General features: G+C 39.1%; 1 pseudogene; it reads left to right on the forward strand.

Annotated features, from left to right (window-relative positions):
- The first annotated feature begins 529 nt into the window (after positions 1-529).
- LOC117517992 lies at positions 530-27,484 on the forward strand (annotated as a pseudogene).
- Positions 27,485-27,896: the final 412 nt, after the last annotated feature.

Genomic DNA, 27,896 nt, shown 5'->3' on the forward strand with positions numbered 1-27,896 from the left:
CCAGTCACACGGCACTAATAAAGGACAATGAAGCCCAAACGAAACAAGAAATCTGGACTTTTGTTGACTTTCCGAGGCATTGTTTAACCTTCGTTCAGCTTCGTTCCTGTAGTTGGCGCTACATCAGAATTTTTAAACGGTTGAAAAATTTGAACGAATACCACTGACAACCTCAATTCATCTGTATTTCTTTTTGCTTCCGTACTTGACGTTTTTTTTATCATTTGCTTAGTTTTGTAGCATTTCGTTTGACTTTTGTCCAAATTTGTCCAACGTATTTAACGAAGGTCGATAAATGCAACAATATCTGAACGAATCAGTAACTAAATCTTCGACAAGCTGCACGAAACATCCTTGTATCGCTAATGAACCATTCATTTTTGGCGCGAAAAAGCAACCCAATACAGGAACAATAGTGTTAAGAACGTTTCATCAACTACTTTAACCATGTACACACGTTTAAACCATTTGGCTGGCCTGCGTGTGCATGTCTTTGGAAGTCGCCTTCATCTGACACGGACAGTTCCCCATGGCTGATGCCATGGAGTCATCAAATGTACTCATCAGGACAACTGCTACCACAGATAAAGTGTACAACAAGGTACAGAAATGCCGCAAGAACTTAGAATGTGAAGACAAACCAAATTGTTGTTGTTAAGACACACAAAATCTCGCACGGTGATAGGGAAAGTCTTTCCTCCACCTTTTCGCAACGATTTTTGACTTTTTATCCTTCATCCAGCTATCGCCGTGTGACCGGGGCATTAGGAGACTCACAAAGGTGATTTCCCACAAAATACTGTTTTGTGAAAAATACTGTGTACAACTTACTGTTGAATGTTAAAAATAATTTGCACAAACTAAAAGTACTTTCAACACAGGAAGAGAATGCAAGAACAAGATACATTTTTTTCCATTTGGTTGAGAGTGACAGGATTTTTGCATTTTCCTTGTTTTTCTTCTTTATCGACAGTCTGTCCATCTTATGCTGTACATGTTCATTTTAAAATTGTCTGTAGTTGTTTGCAGCCGCATCCTCCACATCCCTAATAGTTTCACAGTCCCTGCATCTAGGATCCACTGATGTGCAGTAATGCATGCCTTGTTCTTTACTGTGCTTATGAAGGATCTATGATTTGTGTTGTCACAGTCACCGTTTATATGGTCATGATAGCTGGATAATGACTAAAAGATGGCATGACATCCAAGATCAAGCTCGAACTCCTGCTGTCACACTGAAAGAAATTTAGGTTGTTTGGATGTCTTCCTTTACTGATGTTTATAACAATTCCTATTCAAAAAGGAAACCCAGCTCAGATTTAGAACACGCTGGAAAAAATTGTATATTGTCTCACATATTTCCTGGGATACTCCAGGTGGCGCTGCAGGATGCTGATGCAGATGCTGCTTAGCCTGCAGCCTCAGTCTGTCTGACCAGGCTGGATTTAATTGTGGATAATGGGTGGATGGTCTTTTTTTCTTCTTCTTTTTCTTCTTCTTCTTTTTTTTTTTTTTGTAAGTGGCAACACTACTTACCACAATTGTAACATTGAACCACATCACATGCTGCCTAAAAAATGTGCCCACTTTGTAAAACATACTTCATTACTGCAGCTGTAGTATATTTGATGATGTCTCATCTGTAGGAAACAACTATGTGGCACGATGTAGGCCTTAAGAGCTGCAGTGGATATGGCATTTTCAGTATTCTAAGGGCTGGAATTGAATTAATTCATGCCATCCCTGGTTCTCAAGACCAGGCACTCTGAGTGGCTTCTACTTACTCTTTTTTCGATATTTATATATACTTTAGTATACACTAGTAGAGTTCTAGGGTAGAATTGGAATGTATTATAGAAGACATACCTTACTGAATTTTCATGCACCTGTATACAACCCCTGGCAAGAATTATGGAATCACCGGCCTCGGAGGATGTTCATTCAGTTGTTTAATTTTTGTAGAAAAAAGCAGATCACAGGACATGACACAAAATAAGTCATTTCAGATGGCAACTTTCTGGCTTTAAGAAACACTATAAGAAATCAGGAAAAAAAATTGTGGCAGTCAGTAACGGTTACTTTTTTAGACCAAGCAGAGGAAAAAAATATGGAATCACTCAATCTGAGGAAAAAAATTATGGAATCATGAAAAACAAAGAATGCTCCAACACATCACTAGTATTTTGTTGCACCACCTCTGGCTTTTATAACAGCTTGCAGTCTCTGAGGCATGGACTTAATGAGTGACAAACAGTACTCTTCATCAATCTGGCTCCAACTTTCTCTGATTGCTGTTGCCAGATCAGCTTTGCAGGTTGGAGCCTTGTCATGGACCCTTTTCTTCAACTTCCACCAAAGATTTTCAATTGGATTAAGATCCAGACTGTTTGCAGGCCATGACATTGACCCTATGTGTCTTTTTGCAAGAAATGTTTTCACAGTTTTTGCTCTATGGCAAGATGCATTATCATCTTGAAAAATGATTTCATCATCCCCAAACATCCTTTCAATTGATGGGATAAGAAAAGTGTCCAAAATATCAACGTAAACTGTGCATTTATTGATGATGTAATGACAGCCATCTCCTCAGTGCCTTTACCTAACATGCAGCCCATATCATCAATGACTGTGGAAATTTACATGTTCTCTTCAGGCAGTCATCTTTATAAATCTCATTGGAACGGCACCAAACAAAAGTTCCAGCATCATCACCTTGCCCAATGCAGATTCGAGATTCATCACTGAATATGACTTTCATCCAGTCATCCACAGTCCACGATTGCTTTTCCTTAGCCCATTGTAACCTTGTTTTTTTCTGTTAGGTGTTAATGATGGCTTTCGTTTAGCTTTTCTGTATGTAAATCCCATTTCCTTTAGGCGGTTTCTTACAGTTCTGTCACAGACGTTGACTCCAGTTTCCTCCCATTCGTTCCTCATTTGTTTGTTGTGCATTTTCGATTTTTGAGACATATTGCTTTAATTTTTCTGTCTTGAACGCTTTGATGTCTTCCTTGGTCTACCAGTATGTTTGCCTTTAACACCTTTCCATGTTGTTTGTATTTGGTCCAGAGTTTAGACACAGCTGACTGTTAACAACCAACATCTTTTGCAACATTGCATGATAATTTACTCTCTTTTAAGAGTTTGATAATCCTCTCCTTTGTTTCAATTGACATCTCTCGTGTTGAAGCCATGATTCATGTCAGTCCACTTGGTGCAACAGCTCTCCAAGGTGTGATCACTCCTTTTAGATGCAGACTAACGAGCAGATCTGATTTGATGCAGGTGTTAGTTTTGGGGATGAAAATTTACAGGGTGATTCCATAATTTATTCCTCAGAATTGAGTGAGTCCATATTTTTTCCCTCTGCTTGGTCTAAAAAAGTAACCGTTACTGACTGCCACAATTTTTTTTTTCTTGATTTCTTATAGTGTTTCTTAAAGCCAGAAAGTTGCCATTTGAAATGACTTTAGTTTTGTGTCATGTCTGTGATCTGCTTTTTTTCTACAAAATTAAACAACTAATCTTCCAGGCTGGTGGATTCCATCCTCGGAATCACCAGCCTCGGAACATCCTCTGAGGCTGGTGATTCCATAATTATTGCCAGAGTTGTACATGTTTGTTTTTATTCTCAGAAGTTCCATTTTATGTTCACAATAAAGATATGAATATAGCTTCATATATCGGAACAGCTGAGCTGAAACAGTCAGTCGGTTGTTATAACATCTGTTTTGGTTTTTACCTGTTCTGTGTAGTATTGTTTCTCCAAGTATAATAAAGCACTTTATGTTTGTAGTCATCCATGCCTACGGCACCAGAAGGAAAACCCTGCAGACAGTCCGCTCTCTTCCAGCTTGCTGAGGTAAAGTTTTTAACAGACTGCATAAATTGCACCTTATGTTAACAACATTATTTAGGGAGTGCAGTTCCAGTTCATAGCTAGTGAAAATGTTCAAATTTTAAAACATCCACTTAGCTTGAGTGGATATTTGCATCACTTATATTTAGTTTAACATATTAGAAACTGAGAGACTGCAAAATCTGATAATCTTTTGTCTGTGTCAGCAGACAAAAAAAGTTAAAATTACTAAAGAGTGCACAATATAGTATTAAATGAAAGGACACATTTATGTTGTGCTTCTGTCTGTCTAGGATGTAACCTTTAGAGATGGAGGCCTACACTTTGAGTCCTTTCCCTTGTCAATATACAAAGCAGTAAATTTTATAACTTTGGATATGAAATAATTTACAGTGATCATCAAATGGAATTGCATACTCTAGTAGACTGGCAGCCTGGAGCATTTTGATCAAAGGAACGATGTTGCGACATATGAACACAGGAGCAGGCATGGTATAAACCAAACATACACAGATATGGATGTCTGCCAAGGGCCCCCTGCTGCTTGTGTCCCCTGAGGACCCCAAAAACAAGCCCAAAAATGTGTTTGATCAAACATTCGAGGTACTATCTCAACCAGTTAAAAGTAAGCAGGTACATCAAATGTGGGCCCTGTTAGGCAAAGCCCTGTACGACTTAGAACCCCCCACCACACTTACACACACACCCACCCACACAGACAATTTGACCTTGATCAAACCTTGGTGGTACCACATGTGGCAAACTTCAAATGACTGTCCCACTGTGCACAGCATTACATTGTTGGTGTGTGTGGATAATTTGAATGAATGAGACCCTGTCCTCTCCACTCAAAAATAAATGTGATTAAATAAAAACAGTAAATTCTGTCATCTCATATGTTTACAAATTAAAAATAATGAGGATAAACTAATTAAAATAGAGTGAACGTGGATGCAGTGGTTCTAAACTAGTTCTCAGGGACCATCAAACCTACAAATTTTCCATCTCTCCTGCTCTGCACCCTGAGCTGATTTGCTCTTTCAGGTGTGCAACCAATCAATTACTAACAGACACCTGAATGAGCGAATGAGCTGGGGGCAGGGTAGGGAGAGATGGAAAATTTGTAGGTTTGATGGTCCTTGTGGGCCAGTTTGTGAACCACTGCACTAAATCAGGTTGACTGCAAGTGATTTAGCACCAGGTTCTCCCACAAACATGAGTTGCATGGGAGGAGAGGGGCGGCCGCATATCCGGCCGCAGCCCCAGTCCAGTCACGAGCGGCTCTGCTCACCCCCCCCGCCCCTCGGGGGAGGCCCGCTATCAGGGGCCAACCGAAAATCCACGGCGCTTCGGTATCGCTTCGTCTAGGCAGGATTCTGACTTAGAGGGCGTTCAGTCATAATCCCACAGATGGTAGCTTCGCACCATTGGCTCCTCAGCCAAGCACATACACCAAATGTCTGAATCTGTGGTTCCTCTCGTACTGAGCAGGCTTACTATTGAAACAACACATCATCAGTAGGGTAAACTAACCTGTCTCTCGACGGTCTAAATTTTAACTATTAGAGAAAAAATTACTCATAACCATCCCAAAGACATATCGTTCTCTTTGGCTGCTTTCAGTGATGCCGGTATTTGGTTAGACTTTCTCTCCGATTGTTCTGTCTGAGTTATTTTCATTAGTTACTTCCTCCAAACCATCAACATGTCTATTAGACCCCATTCCTACCTGGCTGCTCAAGGAAGCCCTACCATTAATTAATGCTTCGATCTTAAATATGATCAATCTATCTTTATTAGTTTGCTATGTACCCACAGCTTTTAAGGTGGCAGTAATTAAAACCATTACTTAAAAAGCCATCACTTGAGCCAGCTATCTTAGCTAATTATAGGCCAATCTCCAACCTTCCTTTTTTCTCAAAATTCTTGAAAGGGTAGTTGTAAAACAGCTAACTGATCATCTGCAGAGGAATGGTCTATTGTGAAGAGTTTCAGTCAGGGTTTAGAATTCATCATAGTACAGAAACAGCATTAGTGAAGGTTACAAATGATCTTCTTATGGCCTCAGACAGTGGACTCATCTCTGTGCTTGTTCTGTTAGACCTCAGTACTGCTTTGATACTGTTGACCATAAAATTTATTACAGAGATTCGAGCATGCCATAGGTATTAAAGGCACTGCGCTGCAGTGGTTTGAATCATATTTGTCTAATAGATTACAATTTGTTCATGTAAATGGGGAATCGTCTTCACAGACTAAGGTTAATTATGGAGTTCACAAGGTTCTGTGCTAGGACCAATTTATTCACTTTATACATGCTTCCCTTACGCAGTATTATTAGACAGCATTGCTTAAATTTTCATTGTTACGCAGATGATACCCAGCTTATCTATCCTTGAAGCCAGAGGACACACACCAATTAGCTAAACTGCAGGATTGTCTTACAGACATAAAGACATGGATGACCTCTAATTTCCTGCTTTTAAACTCAGATAAAACTGAAGTTATTGTACTTGCCCCACAAATCTTAGAAACATGGTGTCTTACCAGATCCTTACTCTGGATGGCATTACCCTGACCTCTAGTAATACTGTGAGAAATCTGGAGTAATTTTGATCAGGATATGTCATTCAATGCGCATATTAAACAAATTAAAATTAAATTAGAAAGGTCTTGTTTCAGAGTGATGCTGAAAAACTAATTCATGCATTTATTTCCTCTGGCTGGACTAATTGTAATTCATTATTATCAGGTTGTCCTAAAAGTTCCCTGAAAAGCCTTCAGTTAATTCAAAATGCTGCAGCTAGACTACTGACAGGGACTAGAAGAAGAGAGCATATCTCACCCATATTGGCCTGTTAATTCTAGAATAGAATTTAAAATCTTCTTCTACTTATAAGGTTTTGAATAATCAGGGTCCCATCTTATCTTAGGGACCTCATAGTACCATAGTCACCCCAATAGCGTGTCGCTCTCAGACTGCAGGCTTACTTTGTAGTTTCCTAGGGTTTGTAAGAGTAGAATGGGAGGCAGAGCTTCAGCCTTTCAGGCTTCCTCTCCTGTGGAACCAGCTCCCAGTTCAGATCAGGAAGCCAGACACCCTCTCTACTTTTAAGTTAGGCTTAAAAACTTTCCCTTTTTGCTAAAGCTTATAGTTAGGGTGGATGCAGGTGACCCTGAACCCCATCCCTTACACCGTGTATTGCTTGCTATAGACTTAGACTGCTGGGGGTTCCCATGATGCACTGAGTTTTCTTTATCTTTTTGCTCTGTATGCACCACTCGCATTTAATCATTAGTGATTGATCTCTGCTCCCCTCCACAGCATGTCTTTTTCCTGGTTCTCTCCCTCAGCCCAACCTAGTCCCAGCAGAAGACTGCCCCTCCCTGAGCCTGGTTCTGCTGGAGGTTTCTTCCTGTTAAAGGGAGTTTTTCCTTCCCACGTCGCAAGTGCTTGCTCACAGGGGGGTCGTTTGAACCGTTGGGGGTTTTTCCGTAATTATTGTATGGCTTTGGGAGTGACAAGAAGGGACAAGGAATGAAATATCAGAGGGAAAGCTCAGGTGGGACGGTTTGGAGACAAGTCAGAGAGGCGAGATTGAATGGTTTGGACTAGTGCAGAGGACGGGACCCAGTGTATATAGGGAGAAGGATGCTGAGGATGGAGCCACCAGGCAGGACGAGAAGAGGGAGACCAAAAGGAGGTTCATGGATGTGCTGAGAGAGGACATGCAGGTGGTTGGTGTGACAGAGGAAGATACAGAGGACAGGGTGAGATGGAAACGGTTGATCTGCTGTGGCGACCCCTAACAGGAACAGCCGAAAGACAAAGAAGAAGAAGAAGATTGTATGGCTTTGCCTTACAATATAAAGCGCCTTGGGGTAACTATTTGTTGTGATTTGGGTTGCTATATAAATAAAATTGATTTGATTTATATCAATCAAAAAAGCCACTTTTGTGCTTCTGTAATAACCTATAAACTTACCTGCCCCCTGCTAAACACTGCCCCCTTCTGGGTTGTTAGTGGATGTTGGTTTGTTGTTGATTTATGAGCAGGTTGTGGTTGTCAGAGTGAAATGGAGGTTTTCTGGCACATAACTACTAAATTGGAGGCATAAAGCCTTACTTTAGGGGTTTCAATAAAAGCCACATTGCCACATCTATTTAACTGCAAAAGAAAGAAAGTGAGGGAGGTGATTGAGCAAGGTGTCAAGTGAATAGAGATGGTGTGTGTGTGAGAGACAGACAAAGATCATTTTCACACAGAAACATACTATTTCATTATTTTATAGTGGTTATGTTCCAAAACCCACAATATGGCCATGAATCCACACAACCCCGCAGAAAGGATTGTTTGAATGTAGCTGATCAGACTCTCCTTTCTTTCTTTTCCTCTCAATATTTGTGTGATTTTGAATTGCATGTTGCTTGAAATGAGCTTGTTTTTTTTTTTTTTTTTGTCAGTTTCTTTCATTTCCAAAGCCTAGGTTTGGTGGACACCAAGGTCACCCCTGCTTGTTAATTTTACTCTTCATTTGTTAACATGGGTTTTTGTTTTTGTAGATGTGCTTGGCATCTGAAGCTGGGAAAATGGACACAGTAGTTTCTCAGCCAGAGGACAGCTGCTCTCCAGCCTGTCTTCAGCAGTCCCCAATCCAACCTGAAATCAAGGAGTGCACAGGAGAGTCTGTTGGCAGTCCTGATGGTGCACGCACAGCACCCCTTTTACCTTTACTCTCCTCCTCCACTTCTACCTCCACTAATGCCATTCTCCCACAACTGAGCAGCCAAAATGGCATGTGTCAAAAAGAAGAACAAGAAGAAAGAGGTTGCAAAGTCAAACAGTAATGAGGGGAGAACCATGCTTGTCCAAGAAGGTCATAAAGAAGTGTACTCATACAGAGCCAGGCACAGACAGCATCTTGAACACAATTGAGGCAGTTGCCAAAGGGACCTGGACTGACACAGAAGACAGCCTTAAGACTGAGAGCAATGCTGACAGTGAAAACTTTGGTTTACCTAAAAAGAAGAGTAAGCCCAAAGTCAAGACTTTTATCAAAGATAAGGTGGAGGAGATGGAAGTAGACCATGTGCAAACTGTTCAGCATGGCTCATCTGAGGCGGAAATGACCAATATGATGACTAATGTTAGTGCTAAAACAGAGGCAGAGGAAGTGGGTATCACAAGCACAGATGTTGAGGACAGTGTGAGAGAACTTCAACACTCCCCAGGTGGAGTTTCACCTACCAAACTCAAAGATGAGGACAAGTTAAAAGAGAGGTTGAGTGAAGTAGAGTCAACAACGCAGAACCATGGATCCAGGAAATCGGAGAGGAGCTGCAAGGGCGCCTTATACAAGACCCTCGTTTCTGAGGGGATGCTGACTTCACTGAGAGCCAACATTGACCGAGGTATCCAGCTTGCTATAAGGAAAATTCATACACAGACAGGAATGCCTGTGTTTATGTATACTTTATTCATTTTTTATCTATATTTCAGTAGTTGACAATGTATTCACATGGGTCTCAGTTGGTGTCTTTGTGTCTTCAGGTAAAAGAAGCGCTTTCCGTGCATTTGATCATGATGCAGCTTGGAGTGATGAGAGTTGGACAGTTTCTCAAGTGGGATCTAATAACCCCAAAAAGTTTAAAAAGTCCAAGTCCAAAGATGAAGCTTTGCAAGGGTTAGAATTGTTTTTCTTCTTATTTCTCTATTGTGCTGTAGCAATAACTTGCATGACTCAAGAGCAGATATTTTAGGCCTACTAGAAAATTTCTGAAAAAACAACAAAAAAATAAATAAATAAATAAAAACATGCCACATTGATAATTGCAGAGGCTTGAAATCAACCACATCTGTGTACACATGGAATAAAAACCAGGCAGAAATTGCTTGTGGTCATTAAATTCTTTATTTCTGGGTGTGGGGTTTGTTTGTTTGTTTGTTTGTTTGTTTTAGCTTTGTATTTTTCACTATATCCTTAGTGACACACATTTAAATTTTTAGTCTTGGCAAGCTGGAGGAGGAGTTTGAAAAGAAGTTTAACAGCCTACCGCAGTATAGCCCAATGACATTTGACAAGAAAGGTTGCAGCTGTTACAAAGAAGAAGAAGACTGACAGCTCCCCTGGACAAGAGGAAGCCACAAAAGCCAACAAAGGTGAGGACAGAACATAAGCTGAAAAATTCACCATCACTCTGCAACATAAAGACTGTTCTTTGATGTCCTTCCATCTCATCCATGACCCGCTCTGCTCTTATTTGTTGACTCACGTTTTTCTGCACCAAATCTCTTCTGTGTTAACGCGAAATGTTTTTTCATTCATATCACAGCATGTCCATGCTATTTGTTTCTTTGTTTCTTGCTATATCAGGGGCATCTCCATCTCAGAAAAAGACTTCATTCCACAAGATTGTTAGGAAGCACAATCACAAAAGGAGAGTCAGGTGCAGTGGAAAAAGGTGAAATAGATTGTTGATGTTTGTGCATTTAGAAAGCAGGACAATATTTTCAGACAGATGTGGCACATTCCTTTTGTCAGTGTTGCTCGTTGTCTTGATACATAATGGGACTATCATATAACAAAACAATGTTACTTTTTTAATAGTCAAAATGACTCAGCCAGATGGCCCATTTTTGTCTTGGAAGCTAAAATGTAACAACAAAATGATGCAGTTAAAATTTTGATGCAAATGAGATTTTACAATTTTTTTAGGCAAAAGTTCCACATGGTTTGGTCTGTCCAATTCTACACTTTCATCCAATGAGTTCTCATCTTTAAAACGCCCTACTAGCTTGACACCTACAGGAATACACACATTTCTGCCCAAATGATCCAGATTCAGATCCCATCCATCCCTTAAATCCCTATGTTCCCATCTCAGTAACAATATGTTGATAAATAACTTTGCCAGTAGTTATCATGCCTACAGATTAACTCATTAACCCAATTATATGGGTCCTCTCAGTGAGTGATAAAGGTCAAATACAGTTGTGCTCATACGTTTACATACCCTGGAAGAATTTTAGATTTTATTTTAATTTAATTTTATTTTTTTATTTTTTTATTTTGGCCATTTGTCAGAGAATATGAATGATAACACAAAAAGCTTTTCACTCATGGTTGGTGGTTGTGTGAAGCCATTTATTGTCAAACAACTGTTTACTCTTTTTAAGTCATAATGACAAGAGAAACTAACCAAATTACCCTGATCAAAAGTTTACATGGCCTGGTGATTTAAGCCTGATAACATGCACACAAATTGACGCAAACAGGTTTCAATGGCTACTAAAGGTAACCATCCTCACTTGTGATCTGTTTGCTAGTCATCACTGTGTGTGTATAAAAGGTCAGTGAATTTCTGGGCTTCTGACAGACCCTTGCATCGTTCGTTCATCCAGTGCTGCACTAATGTTTCTGGTTTCTGAGTCATAGGGAAACCAAAAATATTGTCAAGGGATCTACAGGAAAAGGTAATTGGACTGTATTAAACAGGAAAGGGATATAAAAAGATATCCAAAGACCCAAGAATGCCAGTAACCAGTGTTTAAACTCTAATCAAGAAGTGGAAAATTAGAGAACCAACAGAAACTTCAGCAACAACTGCCAGGAAAATTGTTTGGGATGCAAAGAAAAACACACAAATAACTTAAGCTGAAATACAGGACTCTCTGAACAAAGTGGTGTGGCTGTTTCAAGATGCGCAATGAGGAGGCACTTGAGGAAAAATGGGTGCAGGGCCTAGTCGCCAGAAGAAAGCCATTACTACGCAAATGTCACAGAGTATCCCACTTGCAATAGGCCAAACGGCGCAGAGAACAAAGTCATTTGGAGTGATGAGACCAAATTTGAACTTTTGGCAACTATCGTTAATGTAACATTTGAAAAGGACTCAACAAGGCCTATGATGAAAGTACACCATTCCTAATGTGAAACACAGGTTGATCACATGATTTGTGGATACCTGAGCTAAAAAGGCACAGGAAACATGATCAACTCGATGCCAGAATGAATGCAGCATGTTATCAGAAAATACTGGAGGAAGATTTGCACTCATCAGCTGCGCATGGGACGTACTAGGACATCCCAACATGACAACGATCCAAAACACAAGGCCATGTTGAACTGTCAATGGCTACAGCAGAATAAATTGAAGGTTCTGGAGTGCCAATCTCGGTTTCCTGACCTCAGTATCATTGAGGTCAGGAAAGGTCAGTATCACTCTGGGGAGATCTCAAACGTGCAGTTCATGCAATACAGCTCAGGAATTTACAGGTACTGGATGCTTTTTGCAGAGACGAATGGGCAGCTTTGCCATCAGAGAAAATGAGCCTCGACTACCACAAAAGACTCCAAGCTGTTATTGACGTTAAAGGGGGCAATACACAGTATTAAGAACTGGGTTATGTAAAATTTTGATCAGGGTCATTTGGTTAGTTTCTGTTGTCATTATGGTTTAAAATGAGGTAAACAGTTGTTTCACAATGAATGCCTTCACGCAACCACTAACCATGAGTGAAAAAGACGTTTTTGTGTTGTTATTCGGACTCTCTGAAAAATGGCCAATAAATCCAAAGTTTTGCCAGGGTATGTAAATTTATGAGCACAACTGTATCTTGAAGGTTGATTAAAATCCTGTTTGACAGTAGTTGTCAACAGAACTTAAATTTAAAAAAATTCATCATCACAGGGCTAAAGAACAATTCAAAGCCAGATTTTATCAGCAGTGATGATGAAACTGAAATATCTGAATAAGTGCAATTAGCAACAAGCAAATTGGTAAGGATGATTGACTTTATTGTACGTTATTATCATCTTAGCTAGCTTCATCTAAAGCCGTTGTCATTATCATGCCCAGTGCCCATTTGCCTTAGATACTAAATGTACTTCTGCTCATCTCTGCTCTTATGGGTGTATTCACCTGGAGATGAGATGTAGTGAAGCATATTCCACCAAAGAAAGTGTTTGCACTTTGGCCTACCTAAAAGCAGCTCTAAGGTCCGCCACAGTCACTTTGTAGTATTTTAAGATGTATAGTAGTGTTCAGAATAATAGTAGTGCTATGTGAATAAAAAGATTAATCCAGGTTTTGAGTGTATTTCTTATTGTTACATGGGAAACAAGGTACCAGTAGATTCAGTAGATTCTCGCAAATCCAACAAGACCAAGCATTTATGATATGCACACTCTTAAGGCTATGAAATTGGGCTATTAATAAAAAAAAAAAAAGTTGAAAAGGGGGTGTTCACAATAATAGTAGTGTGGCATTCAGTCAGTGAGTTCGTCAATTTTGTGGAACAAACAGGTGTGAATCAGGTGTCCCTTATTTAAGGATGAAGCCAGCACCTGTTGAACATGCTTTTCTCTTTGAAAGCCTGAGGAAAATGGGACGTTCTAGACATTGTTCAGAAGAACAGCATAGTTTGATTAAAAAGTTGATTGGAGAGGGGAAAACTTATATGCAGGTGCCAAAAATTATAGGCTGTTCATCTACAATGATCTCCAGTGCTTTAAAATGGAAAAAAAAAAACAGAGACGCATGGAAGAAAACTGAAAACAGAGGTTACAATTTGCCGAAGAACACATCAACTGGCCTAAAGAGAAATGGAGGAATATTTTTTGGACTGATGAGATTAAAATTGTTCTTTTTGGGTGCAAGGGCCGCAGACAGTTTGTGAGACGACCCCCAAAATCTGAATTCAAGCCACAGTTCACATTGAAGACAGTGAAGCATGGTGGTGCAAGCATCATGATATGGGCATGTTTCTCCTACCATGGTGTTGGGCCTATATATCGCATACCAGGTATCATGGATCAGTTTGAATATGTCAAAATATTTGAAGAGGTCATGTTGCCTTATGCTGAAGAGGATATGCCCTTGAAATGGGTGTTTCAACAAGACAATGACCCCAAGCACAGTAGTAAACGAGCAAAATCTTGGTTCCAACCCAACAAAATTAATGCCTCACAGATGTGAAGAAATCATGAAAAACTGTGGTTATACAACTAAATACTAGTTTAGTGATTCACAGGATTGCTAAAAAAGCAGTTTGAACATAATAGTTTTGAGTTTGTAGCGTCAACAGCAGATGCTACTATTATTGTGAACACCCCCTTTTCTACTTTTTTTTTTTTTACTAATAGCCCAATTTCATAGCCTTAAGAGTGTGCATATCATGAATGCTTGGTCTTGTTGGATTTGTGAGAATCTACTGAATCTACTGGTACCTTGTTTCCCATGGAACAATAAGAAATATACTCAAAACCTGGATTAATCTTTTTAGTCACATAGCACTACTATTATTCTGAACACTACTGTACACCTTATATATAAGTGCATTCACCACATTGACACAGTGCACACAGTGAATAGTCCATTGTAGGGACTAGGGGTTGACCAATTATCGGCCGGGCCAATTATCTCCATTTTTGTGGATATCGGTATTAGCCATTTATTTTTGTAGTGCTTGCACATAGCGACTCACTGGTTACAAAGTTCTGCTTTCACAGCTACTTTTTTTTTTTTTTTTAAGAGATCGCCAGTCAGCGACATTAACGTTCTGTGAGGACACAGCACTGAGTAATGTTACGCAGCTGAAAGCAGCCTCTCTGCTCATCTGATTAAACGGGAAAAAGTCCATCAAAATCCTTCATTAAATAATCCAGAGCTCCTCCTGTGTCCGTAGCTGCTGCTACATTCAGAAATTTACGGTTTATTTTACAATTTAAAGGCTTCATGTTTCTAAAAAATTTGCTCGAAGGAGGAAAAACAGCAAAGATGGTGTGAACAGGAGGATGGAGGGAGAAAAAGGAGTGAAGGAGGAGGAGTTCACTTATTTTCACATGAAAAGTTAATGGTCTTCCTTGGAATTGTTTAAAACTCTTTATAAACGATCACATATTCATTTGTGTGAACAGCAGACTTTAGCGCTAAACACTTGTTAAACCAGCGCAGCAACGTAAGGATGTTAAACAATCATCTTCAGCTCACAGCCTCACTTAGTGAAACAGGAAGATGTGAAAAACTATGATTCAGAAAGTTTCTCATCCAGGTTTTATCCTTAAAAGAGCGGGTTTGACAATCAAATCAGTCCAGGTTCAGCTCTTGTTCAAATAAGACAATTATTAAAGGGGTTATATTGTTAAAAAACAAACAAAAAAGTAATACAATCCCACTCAAAAATATTGAAAGAAAAAAAACTGACATAAAAACGCTGCCTGACACAACTTGATTACAGCTACTGTGTGTAACTATACATTTACAGTCTCTGTCATGGTGTTAAATCACAAGACACAGCTCTGTCTCACTGGATTAAAGCTGCTGTGTGTCATTTTTGAAGAAGAGAGCAAATGTTAAGTTCAGAGTGACAAAAAAAAAAAAACAGAACCCTTGACAATTTTAATCAATCCTACAAACAGAACCCATAAAAATTGTAGTAAATCCTACAAAGGTTCAGCAAATCTCTTAAAATTTTCTGGACGTAAACTTCAGTCTGTGTACGATCATTCCCCAAACTTTCAGTTGGTTGTTTTGCATAAAATTTGTGTCCTTTCAGAATTACGCTTCAAATACTATGATTTGTTGGTGAAATAGGCCTCTGGGCAAAATGTCTTTCCTTGGTGGATGATGTTGGCGAAGACATAGACTGAAGTTTAAGTCCAGCAAATTTCTTGAAATTTGCCTTCATAGGATTTATTCCAATTTTTATGGGTTCTGTTTTTTGGGGGGGTGTCACCCTGTGTTAATGTGTTTTATTTAACCTTTTAAACATTATTTATGACCTAGCATAACAGAAAATGGCATGACATACAACAGAAATATGAAATATGTGTGATATTTAAGTTAAGTTGCCTCAAATTGTGTGTTTTACAGTAGATTACAAAACATTACAAATCTTGAATTACTTTTATTCTGCCCAAAGATGTGTGAGAAGTACTCATCATACCTAGCCAGTGGCCCCTGACTTCAGGCATCAAGGTGCTGTTAGTCCATACCACACTTAAAATATGATTCCCTGCTTTCTGGTTTGTAACAAAGTCACAGCACTGCTTGATTTGTTGTACATCATAGGTCCAGCCTGTCAGTGCTGAAGGCTGCTGCTCCACAGACTGGCATAGCAGAAGATATCAGTGTGCAGGCTGGAGCTGTGTTGGCTGTATTTACGTATTTGTTCAACTTCATAATGTTATTTGTACTTTTTGTGTGAAGGTCACATTGAATGGTTCTGTCAAATAAACATATGCTGCAAAACATTTTCAAGAAGGTTTTGTGTTAACAGTGTGTCATACTAAATTTTGACGCCTTTTTGACACTTTTTATTGCAGGCAAATATCTGCCAAATGTCTGCCTCCAAACCTTGTTGATAATCTGTATCAGCCCTTAAACATCCATATCGGTCGACCCCTAATAGGGACATAAAACTGCTTTCAATGCAACAAATAAAATTAATAATTAATGCAAAAACTTCAACTTTAATAACACTTGTTTGTTCCATATTCTCTCCCTCCCCACATTGGGGTTATTTGGACAAACAGGTGGCTTGAGTGTTACAAAGCTCATTCATTCAGTTTGTATGTGAGGTATGTCTCAATGTTCAGTTGAAATGGCTGCACCTTACATGCATAACTGCATGATGATCAGTGGGAATTCTTCACACAGCAGTAAAAGGCATTAAAGGACAGTATTCATATACGTGGTTATAAATCAATTAAAAACAGTCGCAGCAACATCCAGCGTTAGGTTTGTGTTGCCAAGTCACTCACCCTGTCTGTGTAGATCTGGCTTCGCAGCAGAACTCGTTTCTATGCCTTTCACTTATGTCAATTTGATACCATAGCACTGTGCTTCTTGCCCTCTCCTGGTAGAAGGGGATGACCAGTGAATCTCTAAATGGTTGGTGTTATGTCAGCAGAACACTCCCAGCATGCCCTTGGATAATGCGGACCAGTGCTCAGAATATGTGCCCACTAAAAACCAGTATGTGCTTGGGCACTGCGCATATAGTTTTTGGCCATGTATTGAAGACCATGAGTTATTGAAACTCTAGATAGCACTCTGAATTTCAAAAGATTTATTAATTGCCTGTTTTTTAATTTCAGCAAGAATGAGAACCAAATTAAGAAATAAATTTTGTGTAAATGCCTTCTTAAGAGGATTGAAGACATTGTCACACCACAGACATTTGATTGTTGATTTGGCTCAAGTGCATTAATTTAAATGTAATGTGCAATGGTGTGGCTGTAGATGTGCCAAATCACTGAAAACTTAAAGGAGTGTTATTCTGAAAAACACCTGTTCTTTACAGCAGTGATGCAGAATGATTCCACCATGCTGGACTCTGCTTCAACAGCCAAACCATGTGCCCCCGTTGCCACTATGTGCCCAGATGTCCAGGGCCCCACTAGTATGGAGATGCTAGTTGGTAGCCAGAAGAGGAAGGCCAGAAAGACCAAGATTACTCACTTGGTGCGCACAGCTGATGGCCGTGTGTCTCCTGCTGAGGGTGAGTAAAGAAATGGTGTCTGACTGGGATTAACAGATAATTGTCCATCTTCAAAATGACTTCACAACGGAGAGCTGATTGTCAGAGAATGAAAGACAGTACCTGTAGTCAAGCCACCTTGTCACTTGCACAAATTTGTTCCCCGCACTGGCATGCAATCTGTCGTGCTTGAGAGTAAACTCTTTTTAAACTGTGCGTGAACTGTGCACGGCTGCGTGTAGGTGTGCAAAGAAAATTTAGAAATGTTCAAAATCTCTGGCATGCATTCATTTTGTGAACTAGCTGTAAACATTGGGCAATCTGTTTGAAAACACTGTGTGTCACTGTGAGCCAATGTGTGTCATTGCTGCAGTGCATCTGAACAATTATGAGGAGATGTTACATGCACAATAAACTAGGGCTGGGTATCAAACAAAAATTTTCAATGCCAGTACCAGTGCCGACACCTTCACTTTGATACCGGTTCCTGAACAATACTTTTTTTAATACCAATTTTATAAGATCAATTCTAACAAAAAAAAATGACAGTACACATAGTACAAATTTTGAGTTTTATTTTTCAGCTTTGGTAATTTTCCACTCCAAGCAGTTTTCTTTACAGAAAAAAAATAATAAATAAACAATTTCCATTGCAAAAGAACACCTGAAAAGACTGTAGTTTTTGTCAAAAGCATTTCTTTTCAGACATGATTGATTGAATTTATTTAGTACAATAATGCACAAAATACATACGTATTTGCCCATTAAAATACACGGATAGCACAAGAAAGCAATAAATGCATATTTCCATTGTGGTCTGGCATTTTTGGCACATTTGCACTTATTGCACATTTTGGCATGTATGTCTCTCCATACCTCTGAGCTGACCTCAGCTGCTGCATGTCAGCACAGGACGTCTCATTTTGGGAGGAAAAAAAACATTTTGATCGATTGTAGTTTGTTTGTTTTACAATGTTTGGAAAGGTGTAATTTGATTTAAATGGCGATTCACTTTGAAGTTATTTAATTCTGACCGGACTCTATCTTTGACTTGGCAGAGAGCTGCGCAGCATTTGGAGCTGTTTGAATGGAACAGAGGATGAGTCTTGTTTCTTTCTCGCGACAAGACAGAAGTCCCAAGTTAGTGACTTTAATCCGCACAAAACTCACGATTGACATATTTTAATGGGTTTGAGAGGGGTTATGAAGTGGATTTACCGCTTCTGAACAGAAGCAAAGCAAAGCTTCAAAGCAATGCACGTACCTGTTGCTGCAGTTGTGCTCAAACGTTTACATACACTGGCAGAATTTTTGCTTTTTTGGCCATTTTTAAGAGAATATGAATGACAACACAAACTCATGGTTAGTGGTTGGGTGAAGCCATTTATTGTCATACAACTGTGTTTCCTCTTTTTAAATCAAAATGACAACAGAACTACCCAAATGAACCTGATCAAAAGTTTACATACCGCTGTTCTTAATACTGTGAATTGTCCCTTTAACATCAGTGACAGCTTGGAGTCTTTTGTGGTAGTTGTGGACGAGGCTCTCTGATGGTAAAGCTGCCACTGAATATGTCTCGGACTTTATTTACATTAATTACAAAGAAATACAAACAGTATGGCACTTTATGGTAAATCTGCATGGAGTAGACAATTCTCAAATACTGAGTGACTGTGCAAGAAGAAGACTGAGGAAAGCCACCAAGACACCTAGACAACCCAGGAGAAGTTATGGGCTTATGTGGCTGTGATTGGAGAAGTTGTGCACAGTGCAAGCTTTGCATTTTGCATCACCACTTTTAGCTTCATAGTGGAGTAGAGCAGAGAAGGATTTTCTTTCACCAAAACAGATGAAATCCAGGCTTGCATCTCAGCTGTACCTTCTGGCAATTTGTAGCTAAACTTTCAGCTCTTCTTTTTAAGAAAATCCTCCTCTATACCACTTCATCATGAAGATGGATCACTGGTGATACAAAATGCAAAGCTTGTACTGTGCACAATTTCTCCAATCACAGCCATGTAAGCCTATAACTTCTGGGTTGTCTGGGTGTCTTGGTGGCTTTCCTCACTCTTCTTCTTGCAGTCACTCAGTTTTTGAGAACTGTCTACTCCATGCTGAGCACAACTGTATCCCAGACATAGCGCCGTCATTGATACTCTCAGATGAAGTGGAGTGCAGTGGTGAAGACTTTGAAGCAGGCTGTTCATGCTCTGTAACATCCACAGACGGACTTGAATGCTGAGATGGCTGCAAACCGCTCTTCTTGCATGTGATTAAGCCCTGGGTACCAAAACTTGGCACCGAAAGACGAGGCATGTTTTGATACTCGGTACTACCAAAGCATTTTGGTCTGTGCCACAAAAGAACCAAAGTTCGGTACCCAGCCCTACAATAAACATAATTTTACAGATACATTATCTAACTCATAAGAAGGAATGACATGCCAACCTATCACAATATAAATATTATGAATAATTACCTTTTCAAGACAATTCCAAATGTGTTCTCCACCTCATGAAGCACACGAGACAAGCTGGAGCTGTAGATAATTTCTCTGTGATTCCAAGAACGATGAGAGAATGTTTCATCAGCCAAGTTCTGAGAGTAAATGAGTCATCGGGTATGAAATAATTATTTTATATAACGCAGTGTCCAGCGGCACAGAGCGTGGCATCCAGTAGGACAAAGCGGGTCGCATTGGCACAGTGAATTGCACGGCAGTGCGGGGTTAAATTTGTGCAAGTGTCAAGGTGCCTTCAGTGTAAATAAAAGTGTATCTCCATCATGCACTTATTCAAGTAAAATTAATATTGTGATATACACTTGACTTTTTAATCCCCTTTGTTTGTTTCGTTTCTTTGTTTGTTTTGGTTTATTTATAAACAATATAAATTCATGTAAAAAGTAAACATGCTGATAAGTATAAAGTCAGCTTCTTTAGTTGAGTTTCCCATCCTGGGACTAACCTGTCAGATGTGTAGTTTTAAAACATACTTTTTGCTAAAAGTTTTAACATTTTACAACTTTTCGGCATCAATAACAGTAACAAAACAAGTCAGAGGCTGCATTGCCATTGTGCTGCAGTGCTGCTGCTGAGAATTTTTTTTTAATTTTCTACAGAAGACAAAACTCGGGACCTGAACCAGGAACAGGAAAAGAAGCCATTATCCCAACAGACGTTATGCAATGACACAGGGTGCTACAGTAATCCCAGACCAGTGGAGGCTGAGAGGAACACAGCGTCTCAAGAACTGCCCTCTTTCTTCAGCCTGGCAGCCCTCGCTGAGGTGGCAGCCATGGAAAACGTTCACAGGTATCGCTGAAACCCAGCTTTTATGCGACATTGTCTGAATAAGTTATAGCATGCTACACTAAATCAAAGAGAACATAGTAGCAAGAGGCGACACTCGATAGAACGCCCCAGAGGCAACAGATTCCCCCATGGCTTCCTTGTGCCAACAACATGTTGGACTGTTTTAAACCTGTCAGAGTACACGATATGGATGACGAAAGAGGCCAAGATCACCGCAGTTGTTGCAGAGGTGAACTTGTCTTCTCCTCAAACTTTGATGCTTTGAATAAGTAAAAGAATTACATTAACACATGAATAGCCTTAACATGTTAATAACAGGTAATGAGCCAACACTTCAACCGTACAGTCGCTTTCACTTATTGGGGTCAAATCTCACGTATTGGAATAATATAGTTTGACATCACAAATTTAAAGCATATTACAGATAACTGAATACGCGCCACAAAATGATGATCTGATGTATTGACAGCATTGTGGCTCTTCCTCAAAAATCAAAGCTGACATTGGAACATTATGCTTTATTTTGCATTTGCGTTGCTTCATGTTGGTCATTAGAGTGTGGGTTTTCTGACCTGCGATTCATATTTCTGTCCAAATCCAACGCTGTTAATATCTCTATTTCCATTCTAAAGAAATCCACGGCCAGCGAACAGGAAGAATTGCTGTTAGATCCTGTATTTAATTATTTTTAAATGAACAAAAACAAAATTTATATCATTTGAAGCCGACCTGTTAGCAGCACAGAGTAAATGATATATTTTTTAATCTGTTGCCACTGTTTCTCTCAGAATTAAAAATCTCAGTTCAACAAAACTTAAATTCCTTATCGTGTGAATAACCGCAGCATTTTTAAAGAAGTCCCTCTGTGTTTGCTCAGGATGCATTTCTCAGCCGCCAACCAGCAGAAAATAAATCAGGTATTTTAAAAGCTGAAAGTCTTTTCTGTAATTATTTTGCTTGTCACAACTGTCCCAGCATTCACTACGGCTATCCGTTGTGTCTTTAGTATTCTGCTCATGGGGAAAATAAACCCCAATAATGAGCCATCAAGACAAAAAAAAAAATGGTATGTTAAATTACACTGTCGTGGATGCTGACGTTATCATCAGCAGTCCAAGATGGCGGCAGCGCTTCCACAGCGCCGCCAGTGGACATTTGGTGCTCTATTCTCTTAGACTAAATAGCACATCTGCTTTTATTGTCTCTTGTTGTTTTATACACCAGTTTATCCATTTTAGGCAATAATCATTTTGTCACACACCGTAAACATGTCTTACCAGTCACATTGTGTTTTTTTTTAAACTGAAACTCGTGGACTTATGCTTAGAGTTAAAATGATTACTCAATCTGAAAAATAACTCAATTTTGCTCCTTTTTGCTTTTATTTGGGGTAAAAAATGTTCTGTGTTTTCCCTGCTGCTTTGGGTGGGATGCACCCCCTCCCATTCCTTCCCCTAGTTTCATGGCAGGGGAAAATGTGTCGTCGTACTTGTTCAATTTTATCTCAGTTGAAAAGTGTCTGCTGAATTTTGCTGGCATTCATGGTTGTGCCAGTTTCCGCGATTTTAGTGTGTGTGGGTGGGTGGGTGGGGGAAGAGTGCTGGCTGAGTTTAGGGCACAGACAAGAGGAGAAAGCGATGAAGTAAAGAGTATGTTATATAAGTTGACTACTACTCGTTATGATACTGTCAGTCCAACAAAGATGGACAGATGCTGACACCAAACATCTCAAAGTATATCTGTATTTTCTTTAATTAATTAATTTGTTTATTTATTAGAAAAACACCCACCCTGAATCTGATGTCAGTGGTAAGGATGATAGACTCTCTGCTGCTGATGTCAGAGAACACAATCCTGGCCAGAGTGCTACAGTAGAGTTTTTGGCACCCCTGTATTTTTGTCTGCAGAAATAAAAATATGTTCAAGTTATTGAACAGCAATACAGAAAAGCTTTCATATAGTGTAATAAAAAAAAAACTGGTCAAATGTATGTGTGATGCTTTGTATTTTGTCCCAGCCAGTTTTCTTTAGAGAAGTCAGGGGTTAATGAACATTTCCAAGTCACTAAACAGTCAAGTCTTGGACTTGATTTACATCGGCCGTTAAGAAATACAAACAGTATTGGTACTGGATGGTAAATCTGTGTGGAATAGGCAGTTTTTAAAAACTGAGTGACCATGCAAGAATGACTCTCTTGAGGGAAGCCACCAACACACCCATGACAACCCGGAGTTACTAGTAGTTACAGGCTTCTGTGTATGTGACTGGAGAAACCGTGCACAGTGCAACCTTTGTCTGTTGTATCACCACTAATATAGATTTATGGTGGCAGCTTGTTTAAGCAGCTTAAAATATTTTAAAATCATTTTTAAAAATATAACTCAGTGGTAAAATACCCTCGGGTATATGAGCATAAAAATAGGAAACAGAATGAGACCTTTTGATCTTGTAAAATAGGTCAAGGTTAGCCATCTTTGAACTTGTCCAAGGTCTGTGTTCTAAGAATGTTCCATGTGAATTTGAAGACCCTGGCAGTAATATGAATGAACTTGTGCTGATGGCCATATTTTGGCCTTGGGTAATCAATAGTAAATATACTTTTAAGATATTTTATATCCTACACTGGTGGATTGATTGAGAAGAAGTGTGCACATGTCCTAAATTATCATTAATGTCCTGTTTCAGAGGCCAGAGAAGCTCTTCTGAGAGTCCGAAGAAAGACCTTCCACAGACTCCAGTCCTCATCTCCTGTGCTGACCAGTGAAATGCCACTGCTGTTACGAGAAGCCACTAAAATGAGACACTGGCAGTGGAGCTACATTGAAGGGAGACCTGATCAGGAAACTGTGGACACAGTGAATTTGTTAGTTCGGTTTCATGGTGGGGAAAACAATCCTCTCATCCTCCGTGCTCCTTACTATTTCAGTGTTCTCTCGAAGCCTTCCTTTGTTTGGAGGGATGATGCCTTTCTGATCTCCTCTCATCCTTGGTTAGGGCCTGTGGAAGAACTGAGCTCTCTCCCTGTGCATGGCTTCCCTTATAGATAGTTGTCATGGGTTCACCTTGTTGTCAGATAGACTATAATACGGTCAAGTCTTGCAATTAAAAAAATAGCGTTTTTGGTTGGAAGAACCCCAGCACAGCATTTGTTTTATCGATAAACACGGCTTTCTGTCACATTTTTACCTCACGCATAGCTACTGAAGACTTCCCTTCATGCTTGGTAAAATACCTCTATATTTGAAAAGCTCTTATCACCTTCAAGCTTCAATCCAAATGACTCTAACCACGGTAAATATTCAAGATGGATGACTTCTGTTATTCTTAGCATTCCCCTATAGTACACCAATTTGGTGTGCAAACGATGAGATAGAGGTAGACTATTTGATTTAAAGAACAGTGCTACTGTGAAGGGGGTAGCTGGAAATCTTCATGTAGACTGAATGTTTAGTAGACCTTTGTAGACCCTTTTGCATTTGAACTAGTTTTGCCTATAGCTGAGGGTTTTTCTTTGTCCTGCATTCAGTTCATTGGCTTTCGTTGACCCAGTCAGGGTCATGAGCTGGTGAATCAACTTACAACTGCTTCCTGTGATAGCGAGATTGTGTGGAAATGATTGAAATATAGCCTTAACCCTCCCGCCTGGACACTCTAGTCACTGCTAGCTAGCTTATCGCTTAATGCCATCGCAGTCCTGAAATGAGTGCAAACATTTGTAATAACAAAATCACAAAATCAAGTTTTTGTTCATTCTTGATATTATTGCAAAGCAATGAGTTTTATCCCTTGTCTGCAGCCTCTTTCCATGGGGTAGGTGTTTTTATTGTAATTTTTATTACATAAACACTGCACTAAGTTGTAGCTGAACTTTGAGTTGTTCTCAGTGGAGGTCTCAAAATGCCTCGTCTCTGCTCCTTAAACACAAACTATTTGGTCACTGCTAAGGCTTTTGCATTTGCAAATCCGAATACAATGTTTGCACCGTTCACTTTTGTTAAATTGGCTCATAAAATGAGCAACATGTAGGAAGAGCACAGAAATTAAAAAATTCTGTCTTCTGATTTTATACCTTGGGAACATAGTTGGAGGAGGATCACGTTGAATATCATTTTACCTGTAGTACGATTTCTTTTTAGTATTTGAGTGGAGAAAGTTTTTTTTTTTTTTCTCATTTCCAACTCTGCTTGAAATTGTCTTGTAATCCCTCCATCATCTAGGATGAGTTCTTGAATTTCAGAGTCAACTGTAGAGTCAGTGTGGAGAAAAGTAACCACAGTTGCTTCGGCATTTTTGTTATCCTTGGAAATCTTCTTGGCAGCACCAAAAGTAAAATATTAGCTTTGATGGCCTGTCTTTGGCTATTACCACAAATCAGGCAGATTAAGAGAGTTTTTATGTATATGCCATGTTTTTGGCATCCAATCTGATCCCCTCTGTGTGTTCTGCTTTCGATGTAATCACAAAATGTATATCAGGCCACGCCGCGCTACGGTTTGTCTCAGAGCAAATGGAGAAAAGGCATTTAAAAAAACTGTCCCTCTTTGTTTCCTGTAAGCCTTTTGAGATTTTATTACCACATACCAGTCTACTCAGAGATAATAAGAGATTTGTAACAGTATTTTTATTTAGGCACAGCCTGGTGGTGTTCATTCTCTTTGGTGTTGTCTTTTCCTGGGCAGAATCATTCCGTACTTTGGTTTACCGTGTTTTTGCTGTTAAGTTCCAGGTTTTCTTTGCAGCATTTAAAAGATCACGTTAAGTTGCGGCAGGCAGGTTAAACCAGACTAACCACGAAACCCTCAACCTTTTATTCTTGTGTGTTGACCAATGTATTCATCACAAGTTTTAGATTATAGTCAGCTTTATTGCTTTTGAAGGTTTTTTTGTGTGTGTGTATATTTGATGCTCTCCTTTTTAAGCTAGGTCCTTTTTCTTAACTTTAATGATTTTGTTGAGGTCAAGTTTACTGATTTAAGACTGTTGTCAAAAAGATCAAGCTCATTGGCGGCACGTATATTGATGCTTACCTGCTCAGCAACAACAACAAAAAAGAAAATGCTGAGAGGAAACGCACAGACTCGTCAATGAGCTCATCTTTTCACCTCTGGAGACATTTCTTGGTTTTGTGTTAAGATGTGTTTGAAACTAAAACACTTAATGATAACACAGACAACTAAGATATACTGTACATGGGTCTTAAAGAACTCATATCTTGAAATAGTATTTTTCTTAATCTAAAGGCATTGCTTGGGTGGCAAAAATGCGTTGCTTATAAATGTCCTTGTGTAAAAGTAGTGCAGCACATACAACAATTTTCTGATTCTCGTGAAAATTGTACTTAATGAACTGTTTCCTAAAACGTAAGGGAACCACTGTATGCTTTACGATAATCCCAGTAATATAATATATTTTCTGATATGAGAGAAACTTACATTAGGGACGATTTTATTCAAGCAGTAAACTGTATACAGTAGTTCTTCTGGTGGACATCAGTGTAGCTCTTTGCAAAGACAAATTGTCTTCCCCCGAAAAAGAGAGATATTTGCTTACAGAAAGTGAGTTTGACGTTTGCCAAAGAAGGAAAAAGGTATATTAAAATGACACGCGAACCAGTTGCACTGCATTTTCTAGACGTGTAAATCTTCAGGTAACGATATCAGCACAATTCAAATGGGGGGTTCTTTGATGTCTGAACCCAGGGTTGGAATGATGTGCAACAATATAATCAATGCCTCTTTTAATATACAGTATTTGCACCTTATGACCCAAACCAAATCATGACATTTAAAGAAAATACACAATTTTTACCCATTCTGTGGAAATTATGCATTTTAACTCTAATATGTGAGAATCAAGTCAATAACAAATCCACACATCTATACAAACAGCCATAATACTGTCATTTCCCCATGATCACACTTTTTCTATAGAAAATGCTTCTATAAAGTTGAAATTCCTATATTAGTTACCTAAATGATTATAATACCCTTTGTGCTAGTACTGTCTTCTTGAATGTAATCATTTTGTACTTGTATTTTTCTAATTCAGTCTTGATTGTACTGTATGTATGCTGTTCGTAGGTGCGTAGTTTGTTAAAACAAACGGTTCTCACAGCAACATTGCTGCTGCTGCTGCTGCTGCTGCTGCACTGCGAACCCAGTGGAAATGTGTGGAGGAATGAAGTCCAAAGGACTTAACCTTGTGACTGACAGTTGAGATTCCTGCATTTTTGAGTGGTGGGACAATATCGTCCCTGGTTTGCTGTTTAGTTCTTTTTTAATTTGCAGTAAACGTCAAGTCTGTTTAGGACAGCAAAGAAAAACAGGGACACTCCTGCAATCACACAGAACAACTGAATGCTTGAGTTTCAACTTATTTATTACTGTTCCTTTTTATAGGTTTAGTTGAATAAAAAATGAAATATACAACTGAATATGCATCCATTCATACATGAACATGTTATAAGATTATCTACCCTTTACTGGAATGTAGAACATGGATTTTTTTTTTTATGTGAAGAGGTCATGCCAGATGTGTAAATCGCTTTTCTCTGATAGTTTATACGACGTGTGCTTCATCTAATTTATGTTGATGGTAATCCTCATGACAGATAGGTATTTTGATTGTTGCAGCCCTAATGGTAAATGCAGCCTTGCCTTACTGGAACCCCAGCTTAGTGAGGGATCCCTCAGCCACCTCTCCCCACCTACCTTACCCCCAAAACCGATGTCATAACACTGTTTGTTGATGCAAGAATTATTCCTTTTACACTTTCTGCTGACGCAACTATACCTTCTTGAACACCTATTAAAGTTACATCTATTACTCGTGTGTAAAAAGCTTCTGTTCCTTGTGCTGCTGATTTATTTTGCAGGTTTTGATTCATTTATGAGCAAGTAAGCCAAAGTATGAAATGACTCATGGAGAACACATGTCCACAAAGACCAAATGGCCCTCTAATTACTCCTTTTAAAATGGTCAAATGACAGAGGAGGGTTGAGATTATTGTTTCTCAAAACAATTCAGTGGTTTTTCCTTTATGTAACATTACAAGATAGCTTTTCCCCTTATCTCTTCATGTAATATTCTTGCCTTATGACCTCACATCTGATGGAGTCCCATTTCTGTCTTACTAGAAGTAATGTTTAATTATTAATTTAAAAAGATGGTATGAACTTTAAATAATCTAAAATTAGGCAATAGCACAAATGTGCATGAAAGTGTTAAGGGCTGTGTT

The sequence above is a fragment of the Thalassophryne amazonica genome, chromosome 9 (genome assembly GCF_902500255.1).
Source record: "Thalassophryne amazonica chromosome 9, fThaAma1.1, whole genome shotgun sequence".
Lineage (NCBI taxonomy): Eukaryota > Metazoa > Chordata > Actinopteri > Batrachoidiformes > Batrachoididae > Thalassophryne > Thalassophryne amazonica.